We start from the raw sequence: 12,944 nt of genomic DNA, 5'->3' as shown, positions 1-12,944 counted from the left end.
ACAAGGAAACTGATTATGCTTAGTAGGCAGTTTATTTCAAAGCAGAGGATGGACCATAAAATAAGACATTAAGAACCATTTAGTAGTTCATATGTATTGGCATACAGTCAGGTAATTTCAGCTGTCATAAAACAATAAGGGATTAGAAAAAGTTATCAGTTCAAAACAGAAATATGCTGACAGTGCTTTGCAGGCATAAAAAAAAAATTTCACAAGCAACTCCATACCTGGTAAGTTTGGGTTCCTGTTTTCAGATGAAGCTTGCACAGCGCACAAGCAAACTGCCCAAGAGGCAAAGCTGTGCTATAGACAGGAAGCTTCTGGAATCCAGGGAAGTCATTCTCATTTATGCATGGGCAATTCACATTAGGAGGAACAAGAAGCTCAGGGCATTGAGCAAGGTTTTAAAAGGGCAGCCTTTGCCTTTTTCTCCCTGAGGTACACTTTATTCTCACCTAAGTCTCCCTCAGGTCAGGACAAGCTCTTCCCCCTCCTGTGGTACTGAGCCCTTTCCATGCATCCCCACAGTGCTGCCTCACCCCACTCTGCTGTGTGGACTCAGCACTGCTGGAACACCAATGGCAATGATGGGCAAACCCAGCTCCAGCTGCCCGAACCACCTCGGACCACCAGGAGAATTCTGGAGCAATCCATGCTGGCTTCCCTGTGAGCTGAGTCCTCAGGAGGTGCCAGGCAAGGGAGCCTCAGCATGAATCCTCCTGCAAACAGTGCAGGAGCAGCAACGTTTGAGCAGCAAAATCTGGAGTAGGAAACACTGCTAGCAGAAATCTTGCCCTGATTTTCTCTTTAAATGCTTACTGAATTATTGTATTCATGTACAGCTTTCATCAGTATCTCTTCTTTCTAGTCACTGGGCTTGCCATCACGTGTGTGTTTTATCATCCTTACCAACAGCCCAGGGAGAGCAGGCATCAGCCTTCTGGCAGCAGAGAAAGCTGTGGTGAAACCGACAAGAGCAGGCTGGAAAATTAAACTACTGCTTGCAGCCTTGCTGATCACGCAGGGTGGTAGCAAAGCAGTGCCGAGGGGTGGTCTGGGCTGGAGGTTCAGCCCAGGTGTGTTAACTGCAGCTTGTTACACCATTTTATTTAAGCATGTTCAAGCCCTGTGTTACTCTGTGTATTATGTCCTCCATGTGTTGGATCCATCTCTGTGTATTTAAGTGAGTGTGTTTTATGTTTGCTTTACCCTGCCAAACATTTTAATTTACTTTTGTCAAGAAGATTTTTGGAAGGCAAAAGTGATTTCAAATGCTGGAAACTGCTTTATGTCATTAGTAATGATGAAATACAAACTTGTGAGCTCCAAGAATCTGGGAAGTTTTATTTGTTGGTTACTCTAAGGGCAAGGAAAAAAAGACCTCTTCACTAAATTACTCATCACTAAATTTAATGATGTTAGCAATCAATTAACATTTTAAGCCTAGTTAAAAAAAAGTTCTTGGCAGTTGTTCTAAGCAGTCCCAGTAGGGAAACTTGAACAGAACCACACACTGAAAATGTGCTAATTGTGTTTACATTTCCAAGGAAATTAATCAATACATAGGGAGATCAGGTAGAGCAGAACAAAAAATGTTGCTATGAATGCTCAGCAAGGCGTAATAGCAGGAACAGATAATGGCAAATTTTTCACAAGCTTTCTTGCAATTCAGGGCATCCAACATAATCACGATGAAGTGACAACAGTAGTGGGCTACAAACCCACTACTCAACCTTGATTTTTCTGCAAAGAATCCTGGTGTTTAACTTTCTGGTAAGGGGGGGAAGGGAGTGGTTGCCTCTCAGAAGGTGCTGAAACAATCTGCACCAGTAGCTGCTAGAGGCTTCTCATTACCATTCCATGTTTCACATGATGAAACAGCTGATCATATAGATTAAAAAAAAAAAAAGAAAAAAAAAAAAAAAAAAAAAAAAAAAAAAAAAAAGCAAAAAGCAAAAAACAAGCATCCTGGAGGAATTTCATCTTCATTTGTGAAGATTTAGATTGTCATCATTAGTATCCACTCTCAGCCCCAAAAACCTCAATAAGCCCTTACAGTCTCCTCTCTGCACTGAGGAGTCTGTCTGCCAGCGCACGACCAGCCCTATGTGAGTGCCAGCCCTGGGAAAAGAGTTGTGTAAAGATGCTGACAGCTGGGTCATCGCTGTCCTCAGCTGCTGCCACTGTCCCTGTCCCACTCCCCTTGTGCAGGAGCTGTGGGGCTGTGTCCTTGCTGTATCCTTGCCCCACCAGCCCCTGGGGAGCAGCCCTCCCCAGCGGCTCCTGGGCACACCGCCCGTCCCAGAGCAGGATGCGGGGCTGTGAGCACAGCATGCCACACACTAACTGCTGCTGGAGTCATTTCATTGAAGATTTCCATCCTCTTTACACAGGACTGTGTCTTCAGGTGCTGCACATTGCTGCAGCCCCACTCGGGTCAGTGGAGCAACACTAACTTAAGCCAGATGGGATGCTGACCTGCCTGCCAGTTAACTAATACCAGGCCACCGTTCAATCCCAATGCATGCTGTGGCTTTATGATTCCTCCAGACTAGCCTGGTACTTTTCCATGCTAGCTTATAATAAGGGTAAACTAGTCGTCCACTTTTTAGCCAGTAGCTCTTAACATATTCAGCACCTAATACCTAAGCATAATGATTTACAAGGAACTGTTCACTTTTGTACATGAGCAACAAGTAATGGATCCAGTTTCTTGGGACAGATAGAACAGAAAATGTTTAAAAGCAGTATCTTATTAATCAGTTATCCTGTATTTAATTTTGAGCAGCTCCAGAAGGTCTATTCTATTTATGTTTTTCTGAGAAAGACCATCCCTCAATCCTGCCTTCCCTGCAGAAATCAACAACCATTTCATACAGCTGTAGTTCTCCATCTCAGGGGGTCTGTTAAATATCATTTCCATCATCCTTCTTTTCATTCCGAGTAAACCTGTTTCATAATTTTTTCAGTTCCTCTTCTGATTTAAAAATACTTCTGCACAGACAACAGGTTTTAGTTTGTTTGTTTGCTTGTTTATTTGTTTTTGTTTAACTTCCATGTTCATAGACATGCACACAGTTTACACTGGTGGAATGATTAGCCTCAGCTTTGTGGTGCTACGTTCAAGGTATCATGAAGACCTAATGTTCAGAGTCAGTTGTATTATTTCAAAACTAAAGCACAGAAAAAACACAATGTACATTTGCAAATGTTAGCTTACAGCTTTGGGATACACTATTAATAACTAATTTTAAAGTCATCGCTTGAACTGCCTGTACTTGCATTTCTACACAGTTATTACACAATTTATTTTTACTGCTTCAAGGTGTGTGGTGTGCTCTGGTAAGGACAATTCCCATCTCAGAACCAAAAATCCAGATTATGCATCATTAATCTTCTGTTTATTTGATGCTATACATGTATTACAGTAATTAGCCTGCTGGGCAATTTGGTTTTTTCTCTGGCATTTTCTTTGTTAAAGCTTTTGAAATCTCCTGGACAGCAACACTTCCTCTTTCTGGTCGTGTTATTTGCATTTCAAAGAGTGGGTTGTAGCATCCTTCTCCATCAGAGAAATCAAGCGCATGCAAATCATGTTAACCAGACAGGATTACAGTATATTAAGAAATCAGCTATGTTGTTTTATATGTATGTATAGCTATTATGAGTTTCATAATCTTCTCAACTATCCATTTTAAAAACTGGGAGATTGGGTCCTTTCTGAAGCACTAAACAAACTAGATTATACTGAATTTTAAGCATCCAAGAATCAGAACTGAAACAAAAGGGATGTTATATCTGTTTCACAGAAAGCATGTTATACACGGTTTGCTTAAATAGGATGCAGGTGCTCATCTTCTTGCAGAATAAATTTCATGATCACAAAAGGGGTTTTTGTCTCCATTGCTTAAAAGTTTCCAAGAGGAGGGTTCATGTTTGTTTTCATAGAGTTCAACTTTAAGTGACGTTTTCCCCGGACATCCATACAAACTGACCTCTGGATAAATTCAGGGTATTGTTTTAAGGGTGGGAATGCTGTGGAATTTGCATGGGTCTGGTGCTGACTTTCACCAAGAGATGCACACAAATACATCCATCTCCTCCTGCTACCACATGAGGCAATGGCTTCTGGTAAGTGTAACATGCAATAATGAGGTTGCTTTTGAGCTCATAGATGAGTCAATAGTGTACATCTGTAGATCAGTAGGTAGGATTTCATTTAGCTAGACTTGGTTATTTTTTTAGTTAGATCTGGTTCTTTGAGCCTTCTTTCATTCTTTGGGGAGAAACTACAGAGCTTTTGCATGTAATTATTTGGATATTTGTCTCTCATGTCATTCAGACCAAGAATGGGAACTAGAACAACAACACAAGTAGGAATTCTGCAGGAAAATAGCATGTTACCCAAAATCTTCAACAAAAAGAAGTCTCATATGTCTCAGCTACAGATACCTTTACTCAAGAATGTGAGCAGAGAAGAAATATTTACTAAACAGCAAGAACTTCTACTACAGTTTTGGAAGAAAAACTTAGGTATGTGCTTCCCTCTTTTCAGTCAGCGTGACAGTGCCCCTCTGTGTAATTTCTGTGGTTACAGAAGGCGTGCTTATTTCTTCTGCCTGGCTTACTGCATTCACATCATCTGTTAGCACAGCACCAACCAGAGAACATTTTCAAAAACCACTTGATCTTACAATTCTACCCCATCTTGTGTGTAGACTTGGAGTGTGATCTGAAGACTTCGTGTTAGAGCAATATTTATATTACTACATATACCCACGTGGTGTTGCCAGTCCCTCCAAATTTCAAAGAGTTTGTGGCTGGCATAGAAGAATCTCATGTTTCTAAACTGGAATTTGCTTCTGTGACCCTTCTGCTATGCTTTCCCTGGTAGCACCACTGGCTTCAACTTCTGGTGGTCAAGCTAGGAAAATGGAGTTGTTTCACAACAGTGCTTAACAAACACTCCCTTTTCACAATAAGCAATGAAAGAAGTTTAATCAAACAATATTATAGAACAGGAAAAACAGAAAAAGAAAGCAGAAGAATTATCAACAGAGCTGAAAAGAAATACTTTCTCCAAAATTGCTGGAAGGTAATGTGAGTCTGTGTCACTTCTCAGTGAAGTGACACCACCACTTGCCCACAGTTTGTTGTTCTCAAACCCAGGCATGTCTTCATTTATCCTCATTTAGGCTGCTGGTTATCAAGTCCACCATTTCCTCATCAGTGATGATGAGTTCTCCTTGCAGTTCTCTTCATTAGTCTTCTCTGTTTGTTATTCCTTTGCCCCAGAGATCTCAGCTCCTTTGCAGGAATACCCACAAAGCCCACACAGCGTTCTTGCCATAAAGGGAAGACTCCCTAAATAGATGTACTACCATATTTCCCCCCTTTGTCTTCAATAGGGGTTCCCCAAGCCTGAGAACAACAACTGGAGATGATTACCACAAGCATAGTCAGTTTTTCACAGCTTGGACAGTCACTTTCATATTTCTCTCAGAGCTGCATTTTTGTGGTAGCTATTTCATAGCTTCGTGCCTCTCCTCCAACTTATTGCATAACGTGCGACATAACACACAAACTTATGAAGCCTGCCATTCAAGTGTCACTGCCCTCACTAAAAACCTGTGGAGCACCCAATCCATCCAGGTTTCCATGCTTGTAGTGCTTTCATCAGAGGGACTGATCTCTGAGATCAAGACAAGAGGGCACGGTCTCAGGTTGTGCCAGGGGAGGTTTAGGTTGGATATTAGAAAGAATTTCTTTATGGAGAGGGGGATCACAAACACTGGAATGGGCTGCCCAGGGAAGTAGTGCTCCATCCCTGGAGATATTTAAAAAGAGACTGGATGTGGCACTCAGTGCCATGGTCTGGTAACTGCAGCGGTAGTGGATCAAGGGTTGGATTTGGTGATCTCTGAGGTCCCTTCCAACCCAGCCGATTCTATGATTCTATGATCCTTCTCAACCCATCCTGTGTAACCACAGGCAAGTGACATCGCTACACCAAGATGTCTGTAGCCCTGCTACCTTCTGTGCAGGCATAGCTCCAAAACTGTGAAGCAGGACCCTCTTAGGAAAGGCCATGCAACCTCAGGCAAGGGCTCCTGTGAGGGTTTGTGCAGAGCCATTCTGGACCATGAACTACAGGCCTTGCCCCCTCTTGCCCTTTGCTTCCCTGCTGAAACGTGTGGGGGACAACCCCAGCCCAAGGCGGAACCTTAGGACTGCATCCATATTGCCTGAGACTGGTTGAGTTCAGATGGCTGAGGGCTGACTGAGATGATTTTTCATTGTACTCCACACATGACATGAAGGAAAGTCTTTTTTGAGTTGTCTGGAACCATCTTCAGCAGAGAAAAAGTTTCCAAGAAACCAGAGCTGAAAATTCCAACTGAACAACAATAGCATTGAGGTACAGGCAGGCCCTCAGGTGTGTTAAGAAATACTGCTTGTAACTGGTGGGACTTCTCTGAAGCTGAATTCTCTCAACCCGGCCCCTCACCAGGATTCCTGTACAGCCTGGACTGAAGAAACAGTGCAAAAAGGGTCTCTTTTAGCAGGAGCTGTTGTCATTTCAGCGCAAATGGTCTCATCAAGGGGAAATAATAGGTTTGATTTTCTTCAGAAGACATATTAAAGTACATTTATTTTGTAAGAACATGACTTGTACAGGCAGCCTCTTTAGCTCTCTGGAATCTAATTTCAGGCACTTCAGGGTGTCCAAGGGGCTGTGTCTTCTCCATAACTCTGGGAAGTGGGATATGTCAGGACCACTGGTGAGACTTGTCTTCACCTGTGCCCTCTGTGAACCAGGAGATCAAGCAGTCAGCGATGAAGGATTTTGGCCTTCTTGAGGAATACAGCAGGCACACCAGCTCCTTAGACTGGCACCTTTCACCCTCCTGCCCCCCATAGGCCAGGGCTGGGCTGCAGGGTGCACCACGTAAGGCTGGCAGGGGATAACCCAGCCACCCTCCAACCAGCCCCATGGCCACTGGCCACCTCCACCCAGGTGGGTCTCAGAAGCAGTGCAGACAGACCACAGATGGTCTTTTCTCAAAACCACTTATAAATCTTTAAACTATTCTCACCATCCCTCCCCATCTGCACAGCACAAACCTTCTCAACATCATTCCACTCTCAGAATTAAGAAGAAAAAAAGTATTTCTACTGAGAGTCAACAGATTTCTTTATTTCATTGGTTGTGTTTTTCCTGTCTGATTCTCCTTACTAGCTTACCACCAGCTGCTGGCAGGATAGATTTTACACCAATTTATGGGCTGCTAGAGGGAGGCTAAAAGTCCACTAAACACCTCAAATAAATGAACAAACAAGCAGGCACAATTGTTTCCCTGCTTCCACTGAGACAACAATGTGTGTCTTAGCAAAAGAAAATCCTACATACAATGTTTGATACTGCACAGCCAGTTAACACATGGTGTGTTAGAAATCATCACCTACAGCCAGTTTGACTTCAGCTTGCACTTAATGTGTAATTGCACCCCATGCCTATGCCCAGAAGAATCCCTGTGTATACAAAGAGGCACTGGAAGTTTAATTGCCCTTCTGGGACGTGCACCCACCAGCAGGTGAAATTTTCTGTCTGTCAGTCCAGCTCACAGGGCATATAGTGCTTGCCCATCTTCTGTTGCTAATATCCAGCAGGATCTGCACACCCCACCTCATCCCCCCTAGATTTTTCCTCCAGTTAAGCTCTGGGACACCCTGAGTGTCTGAGGCAGTGCAGTGAGGGAAGTATTTATCCAGTCTTCCTTTTAAATAAATACTATCAGACCCTAAAAAAGAGGAAGCAATATTTCCAGACAAATATACAAAACAATGCAAGAGGCTCAGCTGGACATAGGGACTTTTGTTGCTAAAATACGTAGCTGCACAATAGCCATGGCGGGCTTCAACCCAAGTAATATGAAACAGGTTGTATGTTTATGCGAAGACATTGATAAAAGCTGAGGGAATGTATTTTTAAACATCTTTTACAATAGATGTCTATAAAATCACAAGTGGTCTGGAGAAGATGAAGTGGGAATGGTTATTTATTGTTCCTCATAAAGAAGAACTAGGAGCCACCCAATGAAATTTTTGGCAAGCAGGAAAGCGAAAGAGAGCACTTTCCCCTGAAGTTAAAGAGTCAAATGCAACCATGTAAATGATGAAACACATTTTCACAGGATGCCATGGACACTGGGAGGATAAGCAGGTTCAAAAGAGTTTAAAGGCTGTCATGGTTTAATGCTGGAGTGGCATTCAACTGAATGACAGATGCTCTCTATTAATCCCCCTCCTCTCCCTGATAAAGAAAGGAGCGAGAATAAGGGAGAGAGACTTATGGATTGTAAACTAAACTACACAGCTTTAATGAAACAGTAATGACAAAAAAGGCAAAATAATTAAATATATTCAAATATATAGAAAAATTATGCCATGTTCCCTTCCCCCTTCCGCCCCCAACAACCTCATGTCACCACCAAGGCTCAGGGCAGCTCTGGGAAAGTCCAGGCTGGACTCCTGGAGTCAGCAGCAGAAGGGATCTGGAGGCAGGAACACACAGATTCAGGCTGGCACGGATCAGGACCACAGGCAGACAAGGGGACAGAATCCTCCCAGGATGCTGAAGCAAACAGGGACAGGCAAAGAAGGGCTGAAGGGAAGGGCGAAGGGTGAAGGCCAAGGCAAAGGGATTTGACTCTTGTGACCCCTCAAATTAATACCGAGTATGATGCATATGGGATGGAATACTCCGTTTGGTTAATATTGGTCTTTTGCCTTGTCCACTCCTCCCTAAAGGAGGGCTGCAGGTGTGACCCCTTTACTCCCTTTCTCTTTCCAGAGCATAAGAAGTTCCTCAGAACCGAGCAGTGGCCTTGGTCCTGCAGACCATTCTCTATCTGTAACTATAAACATTGTTATCAATCCTAGAATCAGACACTGACTGAGAAACTTGCTGTTTCAGCAGGTACAGCTATTAATGAGAGACTTAGATGAAAGCAAAATCACAAGTCTGAAAATTTGCTCTATCCTGGTCCAAACCGGGACAAAGGTTATGAAGCTCAGATCTAGTAGTGCCTCTAAGACATTTCCAAGTGGATGCAGCTTCCATACCATTTCTATAACCTGGGAGATTGTACCAGGGGAAAAATCACTCCATACCTTATCTTACTTATGCTGTTCTCCTTGAACAGACAGAAGGTACTGAGTGAGGTGGGCCCTTGGTTTGAACTGCTTCTGGAGAATCTTAATCAATTTTGTTCTTAATTATTTGTTTCCCATTTGTGTATCTTGTGATTTTGACTACAAAGCTTTGTGGGGAAGACATATGGACTATATGCACAGGGGCCTCTGTAGCTTCTTTGGCTACAACCCATTTAAGCAGCAAGAGACCTCTGAGAGGAAGAAAATCAGCCTGGCTTCCTCCCCTGATGGGAGAAGAGTGGAAAGAGGGAAGAGAAGATTATTATCATGGGGCCCTCGCACTTCTTTAAGCCTGTGTTAATTTCCCAGCAGTACAGAAGAGATTACCACATCAGAGAAATGAGTCTGCACAGTTTCAGGTCAAAACAAGCTCAATGGGAGCACTTAGTGTGACCAAACACATGCCCATCAACAAAGATTACAAATATTTTTAATTCCATACTGTGACTCAGGTTCTGTCCTTCAGTCACTTGTTTATGCTGCTAAGTAAATATTGGTTACAAGAGGAAATTTTTACCTTGAATTTTAAAAAAAATCTTGCTTTTCAAAAGTATTGAATTTAATGGAAACACATTACTGGTTGAAGTCCAGAAATTTATGCCCTTGCCCTGGCCACTGCACTCAGGGAGCTGGAGCAGTGAGGTGGTGGCAATAGGAGCCAACAGTTTACTGGGTTTGCTTGAAGCTTTTTAGGAAACCAAGCTTGCACAGACCTAATGTGGTTGCTCTAGACATGGCAGCCATTGATCCAGATTATGATGAAAACTTTTGCATAAAGAGTTGTTAGCTCCATAAAAACTGCAGTGAGGATTGCTGGCTATCCCCATAAGGGTGACCAGTTAAGTAATAGTGCTGTAATTTCCATAATCTTTTGCCAAGCAGGTGGCACTTGCTTGTCCCCTGTACTGACAGTGTTTAATTCCCTGTAGTTCAGTCTCCTTTCATGGGGAAGCTGTAGGGCAATATGATACCAGAGACAGAGAGAATACATTTCATGCTGTTTTTTCCTCATGACATAAAAACATGTTAACTCCACCGTCACTTTGTGCCCTGTGAATCCACAGTCAGACCAGTGGTCTGTTGGACAAGCACAGATGATGTGAAGCCAAGTTGCACCACATGAACGCTGATCTCTCATCCCAGCCATGACTGGAAGATGAGCCAAGGAGCAACCTAAGCCAGGCATTCTGAAGGCCAGGCTGGCCCCTTTTTTCCTCTGTTTTGAGGCTGAATGTACCCAGAAGCTGAGCCTCAGTATTAACATCCTGAAACCAAACTGTTCCAGCAATGCCAAGGGCTTGTGGGATCTGTTCAGTTCCATGCAGTGCCAGTCTTGCTGTCTGCTACAGCAGTTTACCTTGTTACCCAGGAAAATCCTTTTGTAGGAGTAGCCTGGGAACCCTTAAAAAAAGACCAAAGTGGGTTTGCAACATTAGAGACTTTCCAGACTTACTTCTCTAGAAATCTACTGCTGTGGAGTGGGGACACCTAATGGCAGGGACACAATGCAAGGCACGGGTACAGCAGGGGTGCAAATGAGCTAAAAGAACAGTGTTGCTCCTCATGGATACAAAGCAAATATCGTCATATTTCACAGGACTTCCACCCTCAACTGTGCAGAACCTTAATGCAATGTCTCCTTTTTAGTCTTCGCCTTCTCAAAGGTAAATGAATTATTAAGATCTGCTCACGGAGCCTTCATTTTGAGTTCCAATGTTATAGTAGCCCCTTCCACCTTCTGTGTTATCCTCTGTTCTGCTGACTCTGGTCTACCCTTTTTATTAAACCCTGCAATTTGTAGCTTGTCTCAGAGCAGCTTGTTCAGATTAAATATGCCTAGGGGCTAGTTTAAATTGCTCACATGACTTCTCGTCAGAAACATTACACACATGTTAAATTCATGAGCCAAAGTAGGCTTGTGTGTGAAGTGCTCTCCAGTTCCCCTTGCCCTTTCCAGGTGGCTTTTTCCTCATATTTCCACACCTATCCCACATTCTCCCCTGCCTCCCCAAGCCACCCTTCCATGCTTTTGTATGGAAACAAAGAGAATCTCGTCTCTGTAAAATGACATGGGGCAATCCAATCTGACTATTTGAATACTCAGGATTGGAATCTGTCCCAATAAAACCTGTCTGCACATAATTGTAATGCCATATGCAAACACAGCTGAAATGAGGAAAGAAAGTGGAGGGAGCCATTCACATATCCAGTACATTAACACACAAAGGAGGTATTTTTGCCTCTGTTTCTGGAAAGCCCAAAGCAAGAGTGGCTGTTCCCACTTAAATTTTGTTTCAGATTGTCCTGTATTGCTCTCAGTGCAGAGAACAGCACAGTGCAGAGAGTAGGACTTCTGTCACTGATTACTGGGTTAACTTTTCTCCAAAGATCATCCCCATAGGGTCACAAACACCCACTTAAGGCTCTGTTACTCTGCTATGTCAATAATACAGCCCCCTTCTAACTTTTGCTTCTTCTAGCTTTTTGCTGGAAGTCTAGCAGCTGATCAGTTTGCTGGTTTGTTTTGGCTTGCTGGCAGGTTTGTTTGGTCAACATATACAAAACAAAATCACTCTCAGTGTGTCTGAGACTAGTCACAAATAGGGAGGTAAAAACCAGCAGTGCTTAGCCCAGCTACTGAGGGCTGAAGAAATGATGCTCAGTCTTGATGAGGCCTTGAGCAACCTGGTCTAGTGGGAGGTGTCTCCACCCATGACTAGGGGAGGGGGTTTGGAACTAGATCATCTTTAAGGTCTCTTCTAAGCCAAACTATTCTATTATTCAAAAAAACTCAACAAAAATAAGTAACTTGTAAGGTAAGAAAAATTTTACTAGTGTCTGTATTGAAAGGAAAGCTGTGACAATTTGCACTCCTCAAGCATCATGGAGGATAATGGAGCCATTATGAACAATTTCTTCTCAATGGGAAGAAAATCATCTGCTAGAGTTCACACCACCTTAGATTCTAGATAGTTTAAACATGAGCTACTACCAGGCCTCCCTTCTTCCACCTCACAGAAAACTACTCCTCCTGCTTATAGTTACTTAACATACTGTGGCTATTTCAAGCACAAGTGGCAGTATGGCAATTCAATTAAGGCGGTTGTTCATTCCAGCCAGCAGAGCATGGGCAGGCTGATTCCGCAGTGGGGAGAGCTGGCTGAGGGAATGACACAGCCACAGCATTTTCACATCTGGATATAATCTGAGCTGTTAGCGCTATGTAAAACTGGGTAGTAAATGGCTTAGAGGCTGGTCCTGAAGGACCATGTCTTCCCCCATAGATCTCCATAGAAACTTAGATAATCAGCAGTATTTTTCCTGAAAGTCTATAAATGTTTACCCAGGACATGAGTCATTTTCAGCAGAAGGACCTCAGCTGTGCAGCATCCTTCTCTCAGCAACTCAGCAGACTTCACTGGTCTGCAGTAACACCTACCTAGCTGGTATCATGCCTTGATTCCCCACCTGAATCACCTGCCCTAAGCAGCCTGGGAAGCTGCTGTTGAGCTTTTTTGTCCTTTGATCTAAAGCTCTTCCAAAGTTAAAATTCAATTACAGAGAGTTCCCCTCCTGGGAATGTTCCTGCCTCACTCCCAAGGTGGAAGACCTCTGCAAGCCCCAGACCTAGACTCTAGACCTGTCAACCCTCCTGTATTCTGTACTCTCCTGCTCTTGCTGAGTCATCAGGTAGCAAAGAAGGCCATGGCATCCTGGCTTGTATTAGG

The sequence above is a fragment of the Calypte anna genome, chromosome 1 (assembly GCF_003957555.1).
Source record: "Calypte anna isolate BGI_N300 chromosome 1, bCalAnn1_v1.p, whole genome shotgun sequence".
Lineage (NCBI taxonomy): Eukaryota > Metazoa > Chordata > Aves > Apodiformes > Trochilidae > Calypte > Calypte anna.
Note: the sequence above shows the minus strand (reverse complement) of the source record.